Source organism: Somniosus microcephalus, chromosome 18 (genome assembly GCF_052327205.1).
Source record: "Somniosus microcephalus isolate GS21.2 chromosome 18, FLI_Smic_1.0, whole genome shotgun sequence".
Classification (NCBI taxonomy): Eukaryota; Metazoa; Chordata; class Chondrichthyes; order Squaliformes; family Somniosidae; genus Somniosus; species Somniosus microcephalus.
The window spans coordinates 68,513,573-68,540,728 of record NC_141004.1 but is presented as its reverse complement, the minus strand read 5'-3'; the positions used below and the strand labels follow the sequence as shown (position 1 = coordinate 68,540,728).

Here is a 27,156-nt window from a genome sequence, read left to right as displayed (position 1 = left end):
CGGCCATGGAGGAGCTTAGTCGCCAGTGTATGAAAAACATGGTGAGTGTTCAGAATAGAATATCTCGAGGAGCGATGGGCATCTATTGAACACAGAAACCAGACCTTCACGGAAGTCCTTCTGAGTAGGACTTCCAGTGCAGATACGGGTCCCCATGGACCCCCTGATGTGCAGCAAGGTGCTCTCCAGCCACTTGCAGGCGCTGAGGGGGACCTGACCCATGAGAGGGAGGTTGTTGGCACACCACAAGGAAGTGGGGGCTCCTCTCCACGTGCTCACACTTCCATGCCACTGCAGAGCCCTCGGTCAGAGCCCCGCCGGAGTCCACACCCAAGTGAGATAGGCGTCTCAACCCCTGAACAGCCGCAGGAGCAGCAGACTGCTGGCGAGCCCTCACAGGCTCGCCACCCCAGAGGACGCCCGCCAAAGGTGTCGAGACAGGAGCAGCAGGAAAGTCAGCAAGGGGTCTCCACATCTGCTGAAGCCACAGGGGAACCACTACGTAGGAGCACGCGTAAGAAAAAAATAAAGCACCACTAATCACAAGGGTAGTCACTTGGGTGAAAAGTTCTGTATATAGTTATTATGTCATCAGTATCTTGTTTATAAAAAATCTGATGGCAACTGCTGCAGTTGTGGCGTGTGTCATTTGGCGAATGAGGATTTCACATTGAGGCCTTAGGATTACTTGCAATTGTCAGGATGCTGGTCAAATAGGTAGGAATGCGCAGGGTTTGGCCATTGTCCATGCTCGGGTAAGAAGCAGCGAGGCTACAGTGTTTGATGTACTAGGCTAAGCAAATCTGGACAGATGAGTGCGTTCTTTGCATCCCGGGCAGCAATGTTCTCACGTAATGGTGCCGCTGGTTGATGGGCCTCTGCAGGATGGTCGTTTTCGCCCTCCTCCTCCTCCTCAGCATCATCTTCATCGGAGGCGGGTCTGTGAGGAGCCACTTGGTCCTGAGGAATCTGCAAGCCACGACGCTGTGCCATGTTGTGAAGTACACAGCAAACCACGATGATTTTGGAGACCCTGGCTGCTGAGTACTGTAGGGCTCCACCTGATCTATCCAGGCATCTGAAGCGCATCTTCAGCAATCTGATGGTTTGCTCGATAATGTATCTGGGTGGAAATGTGGCTGGAGATAGCCCTTGTCTCCAAGTAGCCATCCCTGAAGTTCGTCTGGCAGCCTGAATAGCGGAGGCACAGTAGACTGGCGCAGTATGAGGGAGTCATGGCAGCTGCCAGGGTACTTGGCACAAACATGCAAAATCTCCTTCTTGTGGTCACACACCAGCTGAACGTTAAGGGAGTGGAAGCCCTTGTGGTTGACAAAAACTCCTGGATTGCGATGGGGTGCCCTAAGGGCCACATGTGTGCAGTCAATGACGCCCTGCACCCTTGGAAAGTCTGCCAGATGAGCTAATCCAAGTGCTCGCACCCTCACACTTGTGCGATCCCTAGTGAAATGGATGTGATTGCCCTCTTTGCCCTCGCACACATCGGTTACCTGCGTGATGCAAGTGTGTGCGGCCGCCTGGGAGATGCCGCTGATGTCTGCTGCTGATCCCTGGAAGGAGCCCGAGGCAAAAAAGTTGACTGCGGTGGTGACTTTGATGGCCACTGGTAAGGACTGTCGACCTGGTGCTCTGGGCTCCAGGTCTTGCTGCAGCATTGCGCAGATGTCAGTCACTACCTCTCGCGAAAGTCGGAGCCGCCTTTGGCACTGCTGCTCAGTCATGTTGAGGTAGCTGACCCTGTGTCTGTAGACCCTGTTTGGGGGGTATCTCCTGCGCCGACGGCCTTCCATGCGCTGGCCCCTTCTGGCCTGTGCTGCCTCAGGTGGGTGAGCCGCAGCCTGTCGCTGCTGTTGTTGCTGGATCTGCTGCTGCCGCCTCTGCTGCTGGAGCTCCTCTAATGCCAAGAAAGGAAGGAAAAAAAGCCCTCCCATGCTTCAGGTAGATGTATCTGTTGAGGAAGCGCTGAGTGAGGGTGGCGAGAGGGGCTTCCCAGGAGCTCACACTGGAGAAGTGTGTGAGGCTCCAACCTTCCACAGCTGTGCCTAAGCCTGGAACAAGTTGCCCCAAGCCTGAAACAACAAGGTCCTGCAACCTACAAATGATGTCTGATTAAATCTCTTCTTTCCTGATTGACCTGCAGCTGATAGTCAGCAATCCGATATTGTTCACGCCAGGTTTCATCAGCGGGGTTCCCACCAGGCGTGTTTAACGTGGGAAAAGGCTGAAAATAGCAAGGGCCCCTTAAAATGGCATTATAGATGCCAATTATTGGTGATTAAGGTGCCTGAAGACCAGTCCCGCCTGCTGTGGGCGGGACGGATTAGAGTCAGACAGAAACGCCAGAGTGAAAATCGGACGGGGCGGGAAATCAGGCGGGGGGGTGGGTCGCGACCCCCTATTTTTGCAATTCCGCCCCCCGCAACATGCCTGAAAACCTGCCTGACAGCTCCAGGAAAAATCACCCCCAAGGTGTTCTCCACTTGCCCAAACACTCCCTGTTACCTTAGGACATTGAAAGAAGTTTAGCTGGAGTTGCAGAAAGTTCAACAGAGCCATTCAAACTGAAGAAACAGGTCAGCTGCAAGTTGTCCCTGATGATCCCTTTAAATAATGCTGCTGGAGCCTCCTTCCTGCTCGTCAACGCTTGCTCAGCTGGTCGCAGTTAAGGCATGCTGGCAAGTGGAGCGGCGAAGTTGAAAGTGCTAGATCGGGTGGCAAGTGAGTGTTGCAAACTCACTGACGTCACGATCGGTATAATCTACATAATTTTTGCGAGTGCGGACATCGGCAGCACTGCCGCCCAACTGAAAATGGCGGCGGCCACAGGACCCGCCACCAGTGGACGGAAGCGCAGCAGCCGCTATTTTTTCCCCTGAATCGGACGGTAATGTCCTGCGCTAATCCCCCAAATTTTTAGCCCTATGTATTTTTGCCAAAAAGTCTTACAAGAACATGTCGTGGAACTCTTCAAAATTTTACATGTGGTGGGGGGAGGGGTGGGGTTTGCTGGGCGGGGTGCACAAGTACTCTGGCAAACTCAGATAAGATAGCTTCTCCAAGTTTTATAAAAAGCCAATTAGATCTGCCCTCGTCAGTTCAACTTCACCAAAGTCAATATTACACTTTTTTTTTTTTTTTTAAAGTGAAGTTAACTCACCATACCAAAGTTCTGTAGGGCATCATTCCAGTTTTTTTGGTACATGGTTAAAACTTTTGTTCAGAGAATGAGAATCATTACACCTTTAATAAGTAATCTTTCTTTCCCTTTTTCTCCAATTCTCCTCCAGGAACTAGAAGTGCCATGGGTCACTAATATCAAAGGAGAGCCTCCTTCGGTGGCAGAACAGGCCATCCAGCTTGGGACAAGCCTTTTGGCTTAGGCTTCAATTTATTTCTGTATGGAGCAAAAGACTGCCCGAACAAACTGCAAATCTTTGTTTGAAGACAGGTGATGTTTGATGAATCAACAGAGATCCAATCCTCTGGTTATCTCCCTTCCACCACTGGGAACAATTTTTCCTTATTCTATCAAAACACTTGGGGGGAAAAACTGGGTTGCTTTGTGCCTCCCATTGGCGCCCCCGGGGGTGCTAATGGGGCGCAAAGCCCCTAATGCCCGAGCACAGTGCTTCTAACACCTCCCACGAAATTCAGCGGGAGGTTAGCGGCGGCGGTAGCCAGAAGCACCCCGTGGCGCTGCGCCACCAGCGATGACATCATCGCCGTGCACAGCGCCCCGGCCACATACTTCCCTTGCGCCCCCTGACCTATCGTCAGACGATATGTCCGACAGGTTCAGGGGGCATTTTGGCAGCAACAGCAGCGTAAGATAAAGGGCAGATGCCTGGAGGCCATTTTTCTTTTGGCCGACTGCCAGCACCTGCTCCTTCTTACCTCTGTATACGGGGAGCCGGCCGCGACCACTCAGCCCAGCACTCCTCTTGATTGCCAGGCTGTTTTCCCGGCACCCCGCTCCCCGGTGATCCAGCAGGGCCCCGGTGCACGCAGCGCCAGGCGCCTCCCCTTTAATCGGGGAGAAGGCCTGCAATGACATGGTGCAACGTGCCACCGCATATGGCACTGTTGCATGTAGCACCGCAAAATTCACTGGTATCACCCCAAGAAAGAGGGGGAACACTTTCCAGAAGTCACCCGCCTCCTGTTTGGGACGCTACTACTGAATTTACGGTGCTGGGGCGCTGACTTTTCCCAGCGACATTAGCGCCCCAAAGGGGGTGCCACCAAATTTTTCCCCTTTAATGATTTTGCACACCTCTATCAAATCTCCCCTTAACCTTCTCTGCTCTAAGGAGCACAATCCAAGCTTCTCCGGTCTCTCCACATAACTGAAGTCCCGCATCCCTGGTATTGTATTACATAGTATTTACAACACAGGAACAGGCCATTCGGCCCAACAGGTCCATGCTAGTGTTTACGCTCCATACAAACCTTCTCCCACCCTTCTTCATCTAACCCCATCGACATATCTTCTATTCCTTTCCCCCTCATGTGTTTACCTAGATTCCCATTAAATGCATCTATGCTAGTCGCTGCAACTACTCCTTGTGGTAGTGAGTTCTACATTCAAACCACTCTCTGGGTAAAGAAGTTTCTCCTGAATTCCCTATTGGATTTATTAGCTACCATCTTATATTTATAGCCCCTAGTTCTGGTCTCCCCAGCAAATCTCCTCTGCACCCTCTCCAAGGCCTTGGCATCCTTCCTGAAGTATAGTGCCCAGAATGGAAAACACTACACCAACTGGGGCCTAACCAGTGTTTAATAAATATTTAGCATAACTTCCTTGCTTTGGTATTCTATGCCTCTATTTATAAATGTAAGAAATCACACAACACCAGGTTATAGTCCAACAGCTTTATTTGAAATCACAAGCTTTCGGAGCACTGCTCCTTCTTCAGGTGAAGTGGAGAAATGCATAAAGACACAGCTTATATCGTCAGAGAATCATGTCAGATGTTTACAGGTAACCTTTCCAACTGCCATTTATCACACCTCGGCAGAGAGATAATCACAGCAGTCAAAGGTGTGAATGGTGTCCAAACAGGTCAGTCAGGGAAACATTACATCAAAGAACAATGAGGTGGGGTCACAAGGGGTCAAATATTGCAGATGCTGGGGTCTGTATGAAAAACAAAAAAAGACAAAAAACATTTTTTTTGGCTGGAAATCACAGCAGGTCCAGCCGCATCTGTGTAGAGAGAACAAGCCAATGTCGACTCGAGTCTGGATGACCCTGCATCAGGTGGGGTTACATGTAGCGTGACATGAACCCAAGATCTCGGTTAAGGCCGTCTTCATAGGTGCGGAACTTGGCTATCAGTTTCTGCTCGACGATTTTGCGTTGTCGTGTGTCTCGAAGGCCACCTTGGAGAATGCTTACCCGAAGATCGGAGGCTGAATGTCCTTGACTGCTGAAGTGTTCCCCGACTGGGAGGGAACACTCCTGCCTGGTGATTGTTGCACGGTGTCCGTTCATCCGTTGTCGCAGTGTCTGCATGGTCTCGCCGATGTACCATGCTCCGGGGCATCCTTTCCTGCAACATATGAGGTAGACAACGTTGGCCGAGTCACATGAGTATGTACCATGTACCTGGTGGGTGGTGTCCTCACGTGTGATGATGGTATCTGTGTTGATGATCTGGCATGTCTTGCAGAGGTTGCTGTGGCAGGGTTGTGTGGTGTCGTGGTCGCTGTTCTCCTGGAAGCTGGGTAATTTGCTGCGAACGATGGTCTGTTTGAGGTTAGGCGGCTGTTTGAAAGCGAGTAGTGGAGGCGTGGGGATGGCCTTAGCGAGGTGTTCATCGTCATCGATGACATGTTGAAGGCTGCGAAGAACATGGCGTAGTTTCTCCGCTCCGGGGAAGTACTGGACGACGAAGGGTACTCTGTTGGTTGTGTCCCGTGTTTGTCTTCTGAGGAGGTCTATGCGATTTTTCGCTGTGGCCCGTCGGAACTGTCGATCGACGAGTCGAGCGTCATATCCCGTTCTTACAAGGGCGTCTTTCAGTGTCTGTAGGTGTCCATCGCGTTCTTCCTCGTCTGAGCAGATCCTGTGTATTCGCAGGGCTTGTCCATAGGGGATGGCTTCTTTAACGTGGTTAGGGTGGAAGCTGGAGAAGTGAAGCATCGTGAGGTTGTCCGTGGGCTTGCGGTAGAGTGAAGTGCTGAGGTGTCCGTCTTTGATGGAGATTCGTGTGTCCAGGAATGAGACTGATTCTGAGGAGTAGTCCATGGTGAGTTTGATGGTGGGATGGAACTTGTTGATGTTATCGTGTAGTCTTTTCAGTGATTCTTCGCCGTGGGTCCATAGGAAGAAAATGTCGTCGATGTATCTGGTGTATAGCGTTGGTTGGAGATCCTGTGCAGCGAAGAAGTCTTGCTCGAACTTGTGCATGAAGATGTTTGCATATTGGGGTGCGAATTTGGTCCCCATGGCTGTTCCGTGTGTTTGGGTAAAGAACTGGTTGTCGAAGGTGAAGACATTGTGGTCAAGGATGAAGCGGATGAGTTGTAGGATGGCGTCTGGAGATTGGCTGTTGTTGGTGTTGAGTACTGAGGCTGTCGCAGCGATGCCGTCATCGTGGGGGATACTGGTGTAGAGTGCCGAGACGTCCATCGTGGCGAGGAGTGTTCCTGGTTCAACTGGTCCGTGGGTGCTGAGCTTCTGTAAGAAGTCTGTAGTGTCGCGACAGAAGCTGGGGGTTCCCTGTACGATGGGTTTCAGGATGCCCTCGACATATCCAGAGAGGTTCTCACACAGGGTTCCGTTGCCTGATGCGATAGGACGTCCAGGTGTGTTGGCTTTGTGTATCTTTGGGAGGCAGTAGAAGTCACCCACGCGGGGAGTACGTGGGATGAGAGCATGTAGGATGCTTTGAAGGTCTGGATCGAAGGTTTTGATCAGTCTGTTGAGTTGGCGGGTGTGTTCTTTGGTCGGATCTGCGGGTAACTGTCTGTAGTGTTCCTGGTTGTCCAGTTGTCGGTATACTTCTTTGCATTAGTCCGTTCTGTTCTGTATGACGATGGCACCTCCTTTGTCTGCTGGTTTGATGACGATGTTGCGGTTGGTCTTGAGAGCGTGGATGGCGTTGCGTTGTGCTCGGGTGACATTCTGGACTGTCTTGTGAGTGCGGCTGATGAATCTGGCATTGATGCATCTCCTGACAGCTTGAGCATACATGTCAAGCTTAGGGCAGCGACCCTCCGGAGGGGTCCAATTTGACTCTTTCTTCTTCGGTCGCTGCGCTGCGGATCCCTCTGTCTGCTGTTCCGGATCATTGATTGTCTCATTGGGTTCGCTGCTGACATCTTGGGATTTGTGGAAGAATTCCCGGAGCCTCATTCTCCTGATGAATTCCTCTGTGTCTGCCGCGAGACCGATGGGGTCCATTTTGGTGGGGGGGCAGAAATTGAGACCTCGGCTGAGAACTTCAATTTCGTCTGGTTGAAGGGTGTGGTCGGACAGGTTGACGATGGATTTCCCTGTGGTTTCAACCGTGGTACCGGGGGAGGCTTGGTTGCTGCTGCTGGTGATGCCAAGTTTCTCAAGCTTCCTGTTCTTGGTGTGCATGTAGGTAGTGTAGTTCCGTTGCCTTGTTTGTTTGGCGGTGTCTCGTAGCTGGTCTGCTGCGTCCTGAGCACAGGCTGAGAACATGGACTCCATCTCGGTTTCGAGGTTGCGGCGTCTGCTGTAGAGCTGGTGTATGAGATGGTTGAGGAGTGTGCGAGAGGTACGACGGCAGAGTCTCTCAGCATAGTCTGTGTTGTAGGTCGACTTGAGTGGGTTAGTGATCTGTAGTCCTTTCGGGATCTTGTCTGCTTTCTTGCATCTCTGTAGAAACTTGATGTCTGTGTCGATATGCGCGATCTTCTTGGAGATCCTCTCCACTTTGAGCCGGCAGTTTGTGGTGTCGATAGTAGCCATGGTGTGGAGATGCCGGAGTTGGACTGGGGTGGACAAATGTAAGAAATCACACAACACCAGGTTATAGTCCAACAGCTTTATTTGAAATCACAAGCTTTCGGAGCGCTGCTCCTTCTTCAGGTGAAGTGGAGAAATGCATAAAGACACAGCTTATATAGTCAGAGAATCATGTCAGATGTTTACAGGTAACCTTTCCAACTGCCATGTAAAGCCAAGGATGTGTATGCCTTTTTAACAGCCTTCTTAGCTTGCCCTGCCACCTTTAAAGATTTATGTACGTACACCCCCAGATCTCGCTGCTCCTGCATCTCCTTTAAAATTGTACCATTTCGTTTATAATGCCTCTCCTCGTTCTTCCTAACAAAACGTATCACTTCATACTTAGAATCATAGGCCACAAAATTCGATTGCGCCCCATTTTGGGGAGTTAACGCTGGTGAGGCGGGACATCCTATGCCCAACGAGGAAGTCCCATCCCAGCTGCGGAATTCGCCTTACCGTTCCTCCCCGCAATGTCGGGCGCTCCATTTCCTGGTGGGGCAGTAACCGAGGCGATGTTGGGGTGCAATCGGCAGCACTTCACGGAGACTCCGCGGAGTGCTGCTGCGTTTCAACGCCCCTCTTCAGTTAAAGGGGAGGGCCGTTGCGCACTCTGCAGTGCCTCCGATGACCCCAACTAGGCCACCAGGGTGGCGTGGTGCCATGGCAGCAGACTGGCGCCGAGATGCGGTGCCGGGCTGTGCGATGGCGGTCAGGACCACGCCACGGCACACCACGGATAGCAGGCCTGGAGGTCGGCCAGAAAAAGAAAATGGCGGCGAGGCTCCCCTTTAACAACTGCCCCGCGAGCAGAGGTTGGCCCGGCTCGCGACCCGCGGGGTGGTAAGGGGACACGGCAGGGCGCTAAGGGGTCACCACACACGACGGTGACGTCATCACCGGAGGCGCAGTGGCCCATGGCGCTACCAGCAGGAGCGTGGCGCTATCGGGTAGCACCTCAGCAACGCCCCACAGAATTTTGCGGGAGGCACTTTTTTCGCCCCCTAGGTGATAACCCCTTTGCGCCCCGTTAGTGCCCCCTGGAGGTGCTAACAGCAGGTGCAAAGGGGCCGAATTTTGCCCCCATAGAATCATAGAATGGCTACAGCACAGAAGGTGGCCATTCAGCTTGTCGAGCCCGTGCCGGCTCTCAGCTAGTCCCACTCCCCTGACCTTTCCCTATAGCCCTGCAAATTTTTTACCTTCAGATGCTTATCCAATTCCCTTTTGAAAGTTAAGATTGAGTCTGCCTCCACCACCCTTTCAGGCAGCGCATTCCAGATCCTAACCACTCGCTGCATAAAAAAGTATTTTCCTATGTTGCTTTTGGTTCTTCTGCCAATCATCTTAAATCTGTTACCTCTGGTTCTCGACCCATCCGACAATAGGAAAAGTTCCTCTCTATCTACTCTGTCTAGACCCCTCATGATTTTGAACATTTCTATCAAATCTCCTCTCAATCTTCTCTGCTCCAAGGAGAACAACCCCAGCTTCTCCAGTCTATCAACGTAACTGAAGTCCCTCATTCCTGGAATCATTCTCGTAAATCTTTTCTGCACCTTCTCGAAGGCCTTCACATCCTTCCTAAAGTGCGGTGCCCAGAATTGGACACAGTACTCCAGTTGGAGCTGACCCCGTGTTTTATACAGGTTCATCATAATTTCCACACTTTTGTACTTTATGGGGTCAATTTTAACTCGGGTGTGGGGAATTGTTGGGTTCCCCGAATTTAGTGTTTCCCACACAAATCTAAATGGGTATGTGAGATTGATGCAATTTTAACTCAATTGGCCAATTGATTTCCAACGTGTGGGAACCCTTGGCAAATGAGTATTTCCAGTCAGAAAGTCGCATAATATGACGTCATTATTGCTGCTGCATTTAGGGTCTGCAACAAGCCTTGCTTCTTCTGCAGGCTGCCAACCTTTTGGCATTTGCTGATACACTGAGCTGGAAGCAGAATGACAAGAGAAAGACCGAGGTCTGCACCCCGTTTTGACGACGTTGCCCTGCAGGCTTTAGTGGAGGGAGCAAGAGTTCACAAAGAGGTGCTCTTCCCTTCATCAGGGAGGAAGATGCCTCCCCAGCAGACAAAGACTGCATGGCTGCAAGTGGCAGAGGAGGTCAACTCGTTATCGGCTACGCGCAGAACCTGGATACAGTGCAGGAAGAGATTTCATGACCTTCAGCACACTGGAAAAGTGAGTATGAAGTTTCCATCACTCTCAATCTGATCTCCATTGCCTCTCCTCACCAGCACTCAGCTTTAGCAATCTCTTCCTCCACATCCCACTTGACACTGACATCCATGCACCCTTACCCATTCCCTTTCTCTCTATGCTCACATTCACCTAACTATTCGATTATGCAGCCCTCACACTCCCTATCACTCTGATGCTATGAAAACAACTGACAACACACAGGGAGGGCCCTTGGTCTTGCCACCTCATTCCATCTTTGTCTCCTTCTAAGCATCTATGCTATGGATTCTCTACACTCACTCCTTCATTCTCACTCAAACTCCACTTGTCTCCCTCATTGCAGGAAAAGAGAGCTCACAATAAAAGAACGAGCGAGGACAGGAGGAGGGCCACCATCAGTAGCCCACCTCACCCCCTGGGAGGAGGCGGCCCTGGAGATCGTAGGACTGGAGGATGAGGCGCAAGTGGGGGACGAACAGACGGGTGCATCACAGCAAGCTGGTGACAGAATAGTTTTCCATCTCTCTCATTGACATTGCATGAGTCGCTGATAATGATTCTGAAGCTATAACAGATGGACCTATGATCATCTGCAATATGCAATGTGCATGTAACCTTGACCTCACATCTCTAACTCTTTCCTTTACTCCCCCACAGGACCATCGAGAGCCCCCATTCCCCACTGTCCAGGAGGAAGAGCCTGAGCTTCCAGACTCCTTAGAGGAATCTGCAACCTCCGAGGGCGCAGCGTCAGCAGAATTCAGCGCACCCAGCACCAGCGCAGACACTCACACCTCGGTGGGACCTTCGGGACATAGAGTAGTGTTGTCACCTGGTGTATCACAGCTCACAAGTGAGCATCATCAGATTGTGGAGACAGGGACAGCAGTGGAGAGTGCTAGTCGGAGGGCGCAGGACTCTGCCAGCTCGGCTCAGCTGCATGTCGACCCTCTGCCTCTGGGTCCATCCATAAGATCACCGGGGCTGGAACTCCAGGAACAGATGCAGGAGTCTCTGGCAGGTTTTGTCTCCAGGGTCGATGTGAGTGTGGAGCGAATGGAGGAGTCCATAGCGAACATGAGCAGAGCTTTTGTGGAGTCATTGGCGCATGAATGCATCACCATGGAAAGGATGGCAACCTCCATGGAGGAGATAAATCGCCAGGGTATGGAAAACATGGTGAGTGTTCATAATAGAATGACATCTCTTGAGGAGCGATAGGCATCTATTGAACTTCATGGAAGTCCTTCTGAGTAGGACTGCCAGTGCAGATATGGGTCCCCATGGCCCCCTGATGTGCAGCAAGGTGCTCTCAAGCCACTTCCAAGCGCTGGCCCCTTCTGGCCTGTGCAGCTTCAGGTGGGTGAGTAGCAGCCTGGCACTCCTGTTGCTGCTGCTCCTGGTTCTGCTGGTGCCGCGGCTGGTGTTCGAGCTCATCTAATGTCCAGAAGGGAAGGAAATAAATGGCTCTCATGCTTCTAGTATATGCCTCTGTTGAGGAAATGCTGAGTGAAGGTGGCGAGCGGGGTTTCCCAGGAGGTCACACTGGAGATGTGTGTGAGGCGCCAACCTTCCACAGGTGTGGTTAAGCCTGGTAAAAGTTGCCCCAGGCCTGAAACAAGAAAGTCCTGCCACCTGCAAATGATGACTCAAATCTCTTTAATGGTTGACCTGCAGCTGATAGTTGTAAGATTCGCAAAATTTGTGCATTTCCCCGAAGGTTATTATCGATAAAAGGGGCCCTGCGTGGACATTTCTTTTGAAATTAAAAAGGGTACCCAAGATGGTGTCCGTGCCTCGTGGCAGAAAGCCTGTGGGTCTCCAAAATGGATTCTGCAGCCCAGGCTGTTTGAGGTAAATCGAAACTAAGGCTGCAGGTTTCCTGCGAAAAGAACTTTGTGGTTTGGGACCCAGACAAACTGTGAATTATGTATTAGGCCGAATTAGAGGCAGATCTGAATTCAATGAGGCCTACAGTTAAAGCCATCAAACAGTCTGCATACATAATCGGAGACAGATTAAACACATCCATCGAGGCTGGACAAGCCCATCAAGGACTTTCAGGACAATACGAGTCAATTATCGGGCCGGTAGATGCAATTACTGGCCATCTAAAAAACCATCAGTATAGATTGCTACCATTATTTTAACTAGCCCGCCAAAAATAAAACAAAGAACTAACCTGATTTGGCAGGCAGATAAGGGTTTTTCGACGAAGGTATAATTGAAGGCCCCCAGGTAGCAATCGGAAGAAGAAGAAGGAACTGCTGCTCGGCTGCTGTCGGTATTACCACTCCCGGGTTCTTCGGCCGCTCGCCCTCATGGCTGCTGCTCTTTCCCCCGTCCTGCGCTTACCCCCTGGCCTTTGCCTGTGCCCGCTCCAACTCCATCTGGACTCGCCCTGACACCGGGTCGGGCAAACACGGGCAATTCAGGCCAGGCGAAGCGGGACGTGACGAAGGGAGGAGGAGGGAAGACCACCCGGGGAAGGCCAACTGAGGGTAGGCTTCGAATCATTGGGCCTTCAGCCTCAGCCGACCTGCGAGTATCTTCATGCAAACTCAAGCTGCCGGCGAAGAATCATCCCTGCAAGGTAAAGTACCCAAGCAGAGACTGTAACTTTGGGGTACTCGAACCTGGACAACGCCCTTGCAGCACCCGGAGCCCACGTGACGACGGCAGGCTCCAGAGAGCACCAAGAGCGAACCCCGAACCCAACCGCTGTTTTGAGTCTAACAAACCCTTTTTGATTGGTGAGCATGAATTCTGACCCCTCGTAGATTAACCTAGTTAGGTATAGGGGGTAGGATAAGGATAAGGGGATTGTTAAGATAGTTGTTTTCCCTCGATGTGCCGTGTGTTCCCCATTCCCTGTATATAAGTATAATAAAGTATTATTAATGACTCTCTTGTAATTTTTGCCTGTAGAAGTGTACACTAATAACTTTCCATAAGATTGTATCAAGTTTTTTTTCCTCTTCAATAAAATCTTGGTTTTGTTTGCATCCAACCACCTGTCTACTCGAGTCTTCTCTATATCGCTGCCTGTATCTAAGTCCGGTGTCCAGAGCCCAGGGGGCGAGCGATTCGAACCGCTCAAGGAAGGTAGTCAGAGGCAAAGCTGACTGACCCGAACACGCCTGTGCAAAACCCCCTACATAGTCATCAAGCCAATAGTGCTCACGCCAGGTTTCACAGGCGTGATCCCCACCAGGTTTTACGTGGGAAAAGGGTTAAAAATGCAAGGGCCTGTTAAAATGGGATTACAAAGGCCAATTATTGCTGATTAAGGGCCTTAAAGACCAGTCCCGCCTGTTGGAGGCGGGACTGATTCGGGACCATCAGACACGCCTGGGTTAAAATGGCTCGGGGTCGGGAGCCAGGCGGCTGGGGGGGGGGGGGGGGGTCCCGACCCCCAGTTTTTGCGATTTTAACTCCCCACACGCCTCAAAGCCCGCCTCACGGCTGAGTTAAAATCGACCCCTATACCTCTATTTATGAAGCCCAGGATCCCGTAAGCAATTTTAACTGCTTTCTCAACATGCCCTGCCACCTTCAACAATTTTTGCACATATACCCCCAGATCTCTCTGTTCGTGCACCCCCTTTAGGATTGTACCATTTAGTTTATATGTCCTCTCCTCATTCTACCAAAATGTATCACTTCACACTTTTCTGCGTTAAATTTCATCTGCCACGTGTCCGCCCATTTCACCAGCCTGTCTATGTCTTCCTGAAGTCTATCACTCTCCTCATCATTGTTCACTATACTTCCAAGTTTTGTGTCATCTGCAAATTTTGAAATTGTACCTTGTACATCCACATCGAAATCATTAATATATATCAAGAAAAGCAGTGGTCCTAGAACTGACCCCTAGGGAACACCACTGTATACCTTCCTCCAGTCCGAAAAACAACCGTTCATCACTACTCTCTGTTTCCTATCATTTAGCCAATTTCATATCCATGCTGCCACTTTTATTCCATGGGCTTCAACTTTGCTGGTATGCCTATTATGTGGCACTTTGTCGAACGTCTTTTGGAAATCCATGTACATGTCAACCGCATTGCCCTTATCAACCCTCTGTTACCGCATCAAAAAAACTTGATCAACTTGGTTAAACACGATTTGCCTTTAACAAATCCATGCTGGCTTTCCTTAATTAAGTCCCACCTATCCAGGTGACTGTTAATTTTGTCCCCGATTACTGTTTCTAAAAGCTTCCCCACTACCGAGGTTAAACTGACTGGCCTGTAGTTGCTGGGTTTATCTTTACACCATTTTTTGAACAATGGTGTAACATTTGCAATTCTCCAGTCCTCTGGCACCACCCCAGTATCTATAGAGGATTGGAATATTATGGCCAGTACCTCTGCGATTTCCAACCTCAATTCCCTCAGCATTCTAGGATGCATCCCGTCCGCTCCTGGTGATTTATCTACTTTAAGTACAGCCAGCCTTTCTAATACATCTTCTTTATAAATTTTTATCCTATCAAGTGTATCCACTATCTTCTCCCTCATTATGTCTATGGCTGCATCCTCTGCCTTGGTGAAGACATGCAAAATGCTTGTTTAGTACCTCAGCCATACCCTCTGCCTCCATGCATAGGTCTCCTTTTTGGTCCCTAATTGGCCCCACCCCTCCTCTTACTACCCTTTTACTACTTATATGCCTATAGAAGACACTTTTGGTTATCTTTTATGTTGGCTGCCATTCTATTCTCATACCCTCTTTGCCCCTCTTATTTTTTTTTCCACTTCTCCTCTGACCTTTCTATATATAGCCTGATTCTCAGACGTATTTTCAACCTGACATCTGTCATACGTGCTCTTTTTCTTCTTCATCATATTCTCTATCTCTTTCGTCATCCAGGGAGCCCTGACTTTAGTTGCCCTGCCTTTCCCCCTAGTGGAACTGTACCTCAACTGTACCTGAACTATTTCCTCTTTAAAGGCAGCCCATTGTTCCATTACAGTTTTGCCTGCCAATCTTTGATTCCAGTTTACCCAGGCCAGATCCGTTCTCATCCCACTGAAATTGGCCTCCCCCCAGTTAAACATTTTTATTCTGGATTGCTCTCTGTCTTTTTCCATAGCTAATCTAAACCTTATTATACTATGATGATCACTGTTCCCTAAATGTTCACCTACTGACACTTGCTCCACTTGACCTACCTCATTCCCCAGAACCAGATCCAGCAACGTCTCCTCCCTTGTCGGGCCAGAAGCATACTGATCAAGGAAGTTCTCCTGAATACACTTCAGAAACTCTTCCCCTTCTCTGCCCTTTACACTATTTTGATCCCAATCTGTTAGGATAGTTGAAGTCCCCCATTATTACTACTCTATGGTTCTTGCACCTCTCTGTAATTTCTCTGTAAATTTGCTCCTCCATTTCTTTCCCACTATTTGGTGGTCTATAGAATACACCTAGTAGTGTAATGGCACCTCTATTATTTCTTAACTCTAGCTGTATAGATTCTGTCCTTGACCCCTCCAGGACATCCTCCCTCTCCAGCACTGTAACATTCTCCTTAACCAATACTGCCACACCACCTCCTAGCTTTCCTTCCCTATTTTTCCTGAACACCTTATAATCAGGAATATTTAATACTCAAGTCTGCCCTTTTTTGAGCCAGGTCTCAGTTATTGCCACATCATATTCCCATGTGGCTATTTGTGCCTGCAGCTCACGTACGTTGTTTACTACACTTCGTGCGTTCACATACATACACTGTAAACACATCTTAGACCATCCTGTATTCTTTCTTAGTTTGAACTCATCTAATACCTTACTATTTCTTACTTTAGTGCTCTCTGCCTCTCCCAATCCTTTGAGCACTTTATTGCCCCTTTCTAATGTTACATCCTGGTGCCCATCCCCCTGCCGAATTAGCTTAAACCCTCTCCAACAGCACTAGCAAACCTCCCCGTGAGGATATTGGTCCCGGCCCTGTACAGGTCCCACCTCCCCCAGAACTGGTCCCAATGCACCAGGAATCTGAAGCCCTTCATCCTGCACCATCTCTCCAGCCATGCATTCATCTGCTCTATCCTCCTATTTTTACACTCACTCACGCGTAACATCGGGAGTAATCCAGAGGTTACTACCTTCTCTGCATTAAATTTCATCTGCCATGTGTCTATCCATTTTACCAGTATGTCTATGTCCTCCTGAAGTCTCTTACTACCCTACTACATTTCTGAGTTTCGGGTCATCTGTAGACTTTGAAATTATGCCCTGTATACTTAAGTCCAGGTCATTAATATAGATCAAAAAGAGCAGTGGTCCTAATATCGACACCTGGGGGGTCACCAATGTGTACTTCCCTCCAGTCTGAAAAACAATTGCTCATCACTGCTTTCTGTCCCATAGCCAATTTTGTATCCACGCAGCCACAGCCTCATTAATTCCTTGGGCTTCAATTTTTGAGGTAGTCTACATGGATTTTAGCAAGGTCCCACATGGCAGACTGTTTGGAAAAGTAATAGCCCATGGGGTCCAAGGGAAAGTGGCAAGTTGGATCCAAAATTGGCTCAGTGGCAGGAAGCAAAGGGTAATGGCCTACGGGTGTTTTTATGATTGGATGGCTGTTTCCAGTGGGGTTCTGCAGGAGTCAGTACTAGGTCACTTGCTTTTTGTGGTATATATCAGTGATTTAGACTTCAATGTAGGGGGCGTGATTAAGAAGTTTGCAAATGGCTGTGTGATTGACAGTGAGAAAGAAAGCTGTAGACTGCAGGAAGATATCAATGGACTGGTCAGGTGGGCAGATAAATGGCAAATGGAATTCAATCCGGAAAAGTGTGAGGTAATGCATTTAGGGAGGGCTAACAAGGCAAGGGAATAAACAATAAATGGTAGGATACTGAGAAGTGTAGAGAAACAGAGGGACCTTGGTATGCATGTCCACGGATCCCTGAAGTTTGCTGGACAAGTAGATAGGGTAGTTAAGAAGGCATATGGGATACTTTCCTTTATTAACCGAGGCATGCTATATAAGAGCAGGGAGGTTATGCTAGAACTGTATAAAACACTAGTTAGGCCACAGCTAGAGTACTGCGTACAGTTCTGGTTACCACATTACAGGAAAGATGTGATTCCACTTCTAGTCCCTCTAGTTTCTCAAGTACTTTTTTCTCTACTGATATTAATTACTTTAAGTTCCTCGCTCTCATTAGCCCCTTGGTTCCCCACTATTTTTGGTATACTTTTTGTGTTTTCTACTGTGAAGACAGATACAAAATATTTGTTTTAAGCCCCTTGTTTCCCAATATCGTTTCTCCTGTCTCAGCCTCCAAGGGGCCAATGCTTACTTTTGCTACTCTGTTCCTTTTTACATACTTGCAGAAGCTCTTACAACTTGTTTTTATATTTCTTGCTAATTTACTCTATTTTCTCCCTTTTTATCAATTTTTTGGTCATCCTTTGCTGGTTTCTAAAGCTGTCCCAATCCTCAAGCTTACACCTGTTCTTTGCAACATTATAAGCCTCTTTTAATCTAATACTATGCCTAACTTCTTTAGTTAGCCACGGATGGATCGCCTTTCTCATGGAGTTTTTATTTTTCAATCGAATGTATATTCGTTGAGAATTTTGGAATATTTCTTTAAATGACTGCCACTGCTTATCTACTGTCATACCTTTTAATCTAATTTCTGAATCTACCTTAGCCAACTTGCCCCTCATACCTACATAATTGGCTTTGTTTAAGTTAAACATAGAAACATAGAAGATAGGAGCAGAAGTAGGCCATTTGGCCCCTCGAGCCTGCTCCGCCATTCAATGCGATCATGGCTGATCATCCAAATTCAGTACCCTGTCCCTGCTTTCTCCCCATATCCCTTGATCCCTTTAGCCTTAAAAAATATATCCAACTTAAGGAGGAGAAATTCGGTATTGCCCCGTTTGTGGTGCAATTATCGTTCGGGCGCAAAGTTTAGCACCTGGCGCTAATTATCGTCTCCGACTGCAAACTTGGCTTTTATCGCCCCTGGAGGTGATTGGAGCGTTAAATCAGGCGCTACACACCTGTCTTAAGGCGCAAAGGCCGAGGAGCGAGGCGCTAACTTGTGGGCGAAGCTCATGTGATGTCAGTCAGCAATGGAACACAAACACACTGGCGCCGGCCAGTTCTTAAAGGGGAGGGTCGATCTTGCTCTCCATCCACACCCTGCTCATTGCAGCCTTGAATCTCGGCCTGGAGAGACTTGTACATCAAATCTGCTGGAAAGAACAATGGAGAGGCCCAGGGAAAGAGCTCAGAGTGCAGCCCCCATAGTCTCTTCTAAATCGATGCAAGGAAGATCAAATCAAAATGAACTTGCAAAAGTGCTGCTCAGTACCCAAAACTCCTTCACACAGCATTGAATCTCTCCAGAAGTCTCTCTCTCAGAATGCGTGGTGCAAAAATGTCACAGACGAAAAAAGGCAGGAAGCAGTCGCCTTTAAATAGTGCTCCCCCAGTCCCTTCCCGACTGCAAAATGCTCCCCTCAACCTGTCATTGCTAGCGGCAGGCGGTAAGGCAGGGGGTGCCACTCAATATCCGGTCCGGGGCGCTACCGGGGTGTTGCACGCTCGACTGACATCACGATCTGCGGGCGCAGGAAATCGTGGCAGTAGTGTTTAGCGCCGCCACAAAATGCCTGGTCAATTTCGCGAGCAGCACAAACATCGCTGCGCCTGGGGGCTAGTTGCTTTGCGCCCCATTAGCTAAGCAACCGAATTTTTCCCAAGATTCTAGTGCTGGACTTAAAAATGTCACTTTCAAGCTCAATGTGAAATTCTATCGTATTATGATCACTCTTTCCTAGGGGGTTCTTTACTATATGTTTACTAATTAACCCTGTCTCATTACACAAAACAAGATCCAAAATAGCCTGTTCCCTGGTTGGTTCCATGACGTAGTGTTCTCGGAAATTGTCTCGAATGCGTACTCATGAACTCGTCCTCCAGACTACCCTTGCCAATTTGATTTACTCAATCTATATGCAGATTAAAGTCCCCCACGATTATTGTATTACCTTTGTTACAAGCTCCTATTATTTCTTGATTAATACTCTGTCCAATGGTATAGCTACTGTTAGTGTTACTGTTAATAAACTACTTCCACCACTGCTTTCTGCCCCTTGTTATTTCTTACCTCCCATACTGATTCTCCTTCCTGATCTTCTGAGCCAAGATCCCTTCTTACTACTGTCCTTATGTCATCCTTAATTATCAGGGCTACCCCCTCATGTTCCAGTCTTCTTGTCTTTTCGATAAGTCAAGCACCCTGGAATATTTAGTTCCCAACCCTGGTCACCTTGCAACCATATCTCTGTAATGGCTATTAGATCATACCCATTTATCACTATTTATTCCGCTAATTTATCAACCTTGTTACGAATGCTTCGTACATTCAGGTAAAGAGCCTTTAGTTTTAACCTTTTACCATTATTCCCTGCTTTCATGTTATTTGCTGATGCACGATTACCTTTAAATTCTCTATTCCTTCCTGTCACACACAGCTTATCTTTAGCCAAATGGCTACACTGCTCCATTGCCTTTTCTCTTTAAATTTCTAAATTTCCCCTCACTTGACCATTCCCCCCCCCACCCCCCACTCCCTTTTTAGTTTTTTTTTTATTTGTTCATGGGATCTGGGCGTTTTATGGCCCATCCCTAATTGCCCTTGAGAAGGTGGTGGTGAGCCACCTTCTTGAACCGTTGCAGTCCATGTGGTGAGGGTACACCCACAGTGCTGTTAGGGAGGGAGTTCCAGGATTTTGACCCAGCGACGATGAAGGAACGGCGATATACTTCCAAGTCAGGATGGTGTGTGACTTGGAAGGGAACTTGGAGGTGCTGGTGTGCCCATGCGCCTGCTGCCCTTGTCCTTCTAGGTGGTGGAGGTCATGGTCTGGGAAGTGCTGTCGAAGAAGCCTTGGCAAGTTGCTGCAGTGCATCTTGTAGATGGTACACACTGCAGCCATGGTACGTCGGTGGTGAAGGGAGTGAATGCTTAAGGTGGTGGATGGGGTGCCAATCAAGCGGGCTGCTTTGTCCTGGATGGTGTCGAGCTTCTTGAGTGTTGTTGGAGCTACACTCATCCAGGCAAGTGGAGAGTATTCGATCACACCCCTTACTTGTACCTTGTAGATGGTGGCAAGGCTTTGGGGAGTCAGGTGGTGAGTCACTTGCCACAGAATACTCAGCCTCTGACCTGCTCTTGTGGCCACAGTATTTGTGTGGCTGGTCCAGTTAAGTTTCTGGTCAATGGTGATCACCCAGGATGTTGGTGGTGGGGGATTCGGCGATTGTAATGCCATTGAATGTTAAGGGGTGGTGGTTAGACTCTCGCTTGTTGGAGACAGACGTTGCCTGGCACTTATCAGCTCAAGCCTGAATGTCGTCCAGTTCTTGTTGCATGCGGGCATGGACTGCTTCATTATCTGAGGAGTTGCGAATGGCACTGAACACCGTGCAGTCATTAGCGAACATCCCCATTTCTGACCTTATGTTGGAGGGAAAGTCATTGATGAAGTAGCTGAAGATGGTTGGGCCTAGGACACTGCCTGAGGAACTCATGCAGCGATGTCCTGGGGCTATGATGATTGACCGCCAACCACCACAACCATCTTCTTTTGTGCTAGGTATGATTCCAGCCAGTGGAGAGTTTTCCCCCCGATTCCCACTGACTTCAGTTTTACTAGGGCTCCTTGAAGCCACACTCGGTCAAATGCTGCTTTGATGTCAAGGGCAGTCACTCTCACCTCACCTCGAATTCAGCTCCTTTGTCCATGTTTAGACCAAGGCTGTAATGAGGTCTGGAACCGAGTGGTTCTGGCGGAACCCAAACTGGGCGTCAGTGAGCAGGTTATTGGTGAGTAAATGCCGCTTGCTAGCACTGTCGATGACACTTTCCATCACTTTGCTGATGATTGAGTGTAGGCTGATGGCGTGGTAATTGGTTGCATTGGATTTGTCCTGCTTATTGTGGACAGGACATACCTGGGCAGTTTAGAGCCCTATCTACAGCCCTAGTTATACTAGTTCCAGCCTGGTTTAAGTGGAGACCGTCCCAACAGAATAGCTCCCTCTTTCCCCAGTACTGGTACCAGTGCCCCACGAATTGAAACCCCTTCCTCCTACACCATTCTTTGAGCCACGCATTTAACTCTCTGATCTGCTTGTCCCTATGCTAATTTGCACGTGGATCAGCTAACAATCCAGAGATTATTACCTTTGAGGTTCTGCTTTTTAATTTGGACCCTAGCTCCTCAAACTCTCTCAGCAGAATCTCTTTCCTAGTTCTATATATGTCATTGGTTCCTACGTGGACCACGACAACTGGATCCTCTCCCTCCCACTCCAAATTCTTCTCCAGCTGCAAGGAGATATCCTTAACCCTGGCACCGGGCAGGCAACGCAGCCTTCAGTACTCCCAATTGCGGCTGCAAGAAATAGTATATATCCCCCGACTAAACTGACCCCTACCACTACATTCCTTTTCACGCCCCCCCACTTGAATGACCTCCTCTACCATGGTGCTGTGGTGAGTTTGATCATCCACCCTGCAGACATTGCCTGCATCCACACAGGCAGCAAGAACCTCATACCTGTTGGATAAGGGCAAAAGTGGAGTCTTCTCCAGCACTGCGCCTGGGGTCCCCTTACATGCCCGAGTTGCAGTCACACCCTCCTGTCCCTGACCACTAACCAGACCTGTACTACTACCTAACCTAAGGGGTGTGACTGCCTCCTGGATCAAAGTGTCCAGATAACTCTCCCCCTCCATGAAGACCCACAATGTATGCACCTCGGACTCCAGCTCAACAACTCTGAGCTGAAGTTCCTCGAGTTGCAGACACTTACTGCAGACGTGGTCGTCCGGGATCGCAATGCTCTCCACAAACTCCCACATGCTGAAGTTGCGGCACACCACCTGCACTGCCATCCTTATATAAACTTTTTTTAATTAGTTAGTTAAAGTTTATGTATCTAATTGATTTAGCTTACAATTTAGTTTTTAAACGAATTACCAGGTCTAGTTTAAGTTCTAGGTAGATGAAATTAAATATTTACCTATAACACAAAGCACTCCAAGTATTGCAGGCAAAAAGTTGCAGCTCCTTCCCCCTGTGCTCCGAATTCCCACTCTCTCCAAATTCCCAGTTCAACATTCCATTTAAGACATTCTGTGCAGACCACTCTTCTTTGACTCTGTGTATACTTGCACCTGCTCACGCCTCTGTGAAGCGTCTTCGGGTGTTTTTCCACGTTAATGGTGCTATACAAATGCAAGTTATTCTGAATAAACAGTAAGTCCGGACAGTTATACGGTAAATAGCCCTTACCCTGCTGAATAAACTGTGTCTGCAAGCCCCACCCCTCACTAACTCACACACACACAGATACCACATACTCACACACACACAAAAAGAGATACTCACTCACGCACCACAGACGCATGTACCACACAGGTATAGGGTTACATAGGATTACTAGGATATATGGCACAGAAACAGGCCATTCGGCCCAACCAGTCCATGCTCCACTCGAGCCTCCACCCGTCTTTCCTCATCTAAATCTAACAGCATAACCTTCTATTCCCTTCTCTCATATGCTTGTCTAGCCTCCCCTTAAATGCATCTATACTTTTCACTTCAACTACTCCCTGTGGTAGCGAGTTCCACATTCTCACCACTCTTTGGGTAAAGAAGTTTCTTCTGAATTCCCTGTTGGATTTCTTGGTGAGTATCTTATATTGATGGCCTCTAATTTTGCTCTTCCCTACAAGTGGAAATACTCTGTGTCTAAAATTATGGAAGGTTTTGATAGAGTAAAGACACACGCCACACAGACACACTCACACACTGATCACTTCTCGCCCTCTTGAACTCCTGTGAACATATTGCCACTTTTATAAGGTCCATTAGAGAGGAAGACAGGACTGGGCAAAGGAGCGTGCGAGAGGGTAACTTCCATTCGCAAGTACCACCTTTAAACTTTGCCTCCCTCTTAAGTTTGGGCCAAAATCTCTCTCAGAAGGCAGTCGTTTCTCATACAGAAAAGGCAAATCCCCACATAATGCTCATCGGCTCTCAGCAATAACTGCTGCCAACTCCCATCTGAGTTAAGTTGAGGCCAGATAATCCCCAGGTGAAGGGGCTGGCATAGAAACCATGCTGTGGTTGGTATAACACATCAAACGGCAGGGGCAGGGTACAAGTGGCTCTGAGCCTGGCAGCCCAGTACTCTGAGGTACACAGCAGACAACGGGCAATCAACAAAAGGCACTCGCCTCGCCTGGCGCAAATCTGAAATCCCCTTTTACTGGGAAATACTGTTCAACACAAACAATTCTTTTTAAATCTAAAGTTTTGAACCAAATTCTAACAGCACAGCCAAACCCAGAAAATGGCCCATGGGGAGACATCTCCTGATGGCCAGGAGCAGGGTAAGGAAGGAACGAGGAGAGAAAGAGAAAGAAAGGAAGGATCGAGGTGAGACGGAGAAAGCAAGCAACAAAGAGAGGGAGAAAGGAAGGAACAAGGAGCGAGACAGACAGGAAGGAATGATGGGGAGAGAGGAACAATGAGAGGAGAAAATGAAGGAATGAGAAGGGAGAGGAAGGAACAAGGGGAGAGGGAGAAAATGAAAGAACGTCATTGTTAGCAGATCTGAACCCTTGTACATAGATAGCCCTCTCCTCCCCATAACCCACGCTGCAACTCTGGGGGGGATGTAGATGGGAATTGTAGTGTATGTACTTTGCAGAAGGAACTATATTCTGCAGCCCCTGTATACTGCAGTACCAGTAGTGACCACCCCTGTATATAAGCCTGTGTAGTAACATTTGCATAGTAGTTCCAGGTTATCTCCATTCAGTAAAGACCTGCTATAACCAACTCCTGCAGTCCGTGTCTCAATTATACACGGACATAATACTGGCGACGAGCAGATACGAACCTACAGTCTGCACTACCTCATGGGGATCCATCCCTGAAGCGAAGTTTTTAGAGGTCGAGGCCAGAAGGAAGAAACAGAAGAAATGGGCGTCGACTGTGGGCATCCGCCTCTGAGTCAGCGGAGTTGAAGATTTGCAGGACAGGCTGTCGAGAGCGGGGCTTGGTTATCCTGTCAATGGTGCTTCAGCTAATCGGGCTGGTGGCAGGTAGTACACTGATCCTTCCTGGGCTGCGGCGGTCTAAAGCTCGAGCGGGTGGCTTTGCAATGGGGCCGAGCAGCGTTGTCGGGAAGAGAGAGAGAGAGAGAGAGAGAGAGGGTGGAGCACACAGGGCGCGGCCGGTGCTACGAAGCCGGGCAGCGTACAGACCCGAGAAGAGGGAGGCAAGTGTCCCGCAGGGTTGTTCCGACGACGGGGAAATAATAAAAATTAAACGCGCAGAAAGCTGCGAGGAGCTGCAGTTTGCCACGGGAACCGCAGAGAGCGGCGTTAGCAGCAGTGCGGGGGGAAGTGCACGAAGACCATAGGGCATCGCCATCAAGGCATAAAACGCCAGCAACAGCGCTAGCAACAGCGGAGAAGACAGAAAGCGTGGGAGGCGCCATCTTAATCCAGCGGGGAAGAAGGCAAAGCGCGGGAGGCGCCATTTTGTTAAATCGGGGAAGAAGGCAAAGCGCGGGAGGCGCCATCTTAGATTTCCAAGATGCCGAAGACTGGCTATATCACTACCTTCGATAATGCAATAGAAGACTGGACCACGTATGTGGAAAGAGTCGAGGTATATTGCGAGGCAAACGAAGTAGCCGAAGAGAAAAAGGCAACGGTACTGCTAAACTTAATGGGCGCAAGAACGTACGGCCTATTGCGGGACCTGATTACTCCAGCCAAACTGAAGGCGAAGAGTTTTAACGAAATTGTTGCTATCCTACAGGAACACCTAAATCCTACACCGCTGCTGATAGCAGAAAGATTTAAATTCCACAGGAGAAATCAGCATAAAGATGAGAGCAATGCTGATTACCTTACGGAACTACGCAAGCTATCAAAGCACTGCCAGTTCGGAGCAGGACTGGCAGATACCCTACGGGACAAATTTGTCTGTGGACTCCTGAGTGAAGGAACCCAGAAGAGGTTACTCTCAGAGAAAGAGCTGACGCTAGATAAGGCTTTCAGCGTGGCAGTATCATACGAAGCAGCAGCAAGGGGAGCTGCGGAAATACAGCAAAAGCCACAGGAATACGGCACCCACGAAATGACACGGGGATTTGCAAAATGTTATCGCTGCGGCAGAACAACCCATGACCAGAAGGACTGCTGGTCCAAGGACAAAATATGCAGGCAATGCGGAAAGATGGGACACATTGCACGAGTTTGCAGGTCTGGGAAGAAAACCGACTACAACAAAAAGGCTACTAAGGAACCGTACAGGAAAGTACAAAAGATGACGGACAGTAGTTCCGAAGACCAGATGAGCGATAGTGAATCCGGGAACAAGAGACTAAGCTGTCTCAAACTTCACAACGTAATCGCAAAAGAGGATCACCGAACCATTTGGGTCACCCTCACGATAGCAGGGTCCCAAGTCAAAATGGAATTGGATACAGGATCAGCTCTAACTGTCATGAATCGACGAGACTACGAGCGGCTATTCTCACACATACCCTTGAAAGAGACATCCATTGTCTTGAAGACGTATACGGGGCAAAAAGTATACCCCAGAGGAAAAATAAGGGTGCCTGTCGAATACAACGGCAAGGAAATACGGAAATTATATCTGTACATACTGCAAGATGGTGGACCACCGTTATTGGGACGTGAATGGATCAGAAAGATAAGTTTAGACAGGCACTCCATTCAGGCACTGATGGTGGCTGGTAAAAAGGATGACGACGTCACTCCTGGTCGATTGTCAACAATCTTAGCTAACGCCAAAGAGGTATTTCAACAAGAACTGGGAACTCTTAAAGGCGTAACCGCCTCGATAAAAATAGAAGAGAATGCAATTCCCAAGTTTTTCAAAGCAAGACCGGTACCATATGCAATTCGCCCAGCCGTCGAGGCAGAGCTGGAGAATGCAGGCGTGTTATCTAAGGTAGACAGGAGCGAGTGGGCGACACCCATCGTTCCTGTCATGAAGAAAACGTTAAACAATAAGTCTGAGGAGCCAAGGAAGGTTCGCATCTGTGGGGACTTCAAGGTGACGGTGAACCCAGTCCTTCACACAGTACAATATCCTCTTCCAAGGAAAGAAGATATCTTCGCCTCACTATCTGAAGGGAAGCGTTTCACAAAAATTGACCTAGCACAAGCATATTTGCAGATGGAGGTTAAAGAATTCTCTAGGAAGTATCTCACGATAAACACTCACAGAGGTCTTTACCAGTATAATCGACTGGTATTCGGAGTAGCATCAGCTCCGGCGATATGGCAAAGAGCGATGGAACGAGTCCTGCAAGGGATTCCGAGGACTCAGTGTTACTTGGACGACATCCTAGTGACAGGTGAAGATGACAGTGAACACCTTGCCAACCTAGAGCAGGTGCTCACTAGACTACGTGAACATGGGCTACGGGCCAATCGCCCCAAGTGCGAGTTTTTTAAGAAACAGATATCGTATTGTGGCCACGTGATTGATGAAGGGGGTTACATAAGTCCCCTGACAAAATTGAAGCGGTAGTTAAGGCTCCAGCGCCTGAAAATGTGTCGCAACTGAGGTCATTCCTCGGATTGGTGAATTACTACCATAAGTTTTTGCCGAATTTGTCCACAATTCTGCACCCACTGAACGCCCTACTACAAACGGGAGTAGCATGGAAATGGAGCGATGAATGTAAGCGGGCCTTTCAGAAGAGTAAGGACCTAACCACTTCAAAAGAAGTATTGGCTCACTACAACCCATCACTACCGATAAGACTGGCGTGTGATGCGTCTCCCTACGGCATTGGGGCGGTACTGTCACATAAAATCCTTGATGGTTCAGAGAGGCCGATAGCTT

At 48.8% G+C, this 27,156-nt stretch overlaps 1 protein-coding gene across 4 annotated transcripts in view; it reads right to left on the bottom strand.

Moving 5' to 3' along the window:
- The window catches only part of sycp1 (synaptonemal complex protein 1), a 698,098-nt gene that overhangs the window by 608,192 nt on the left and 62,750 nt on the right, over positions 1 to 27,156 (bottom strand). The window lies entirely within an intron of this gene.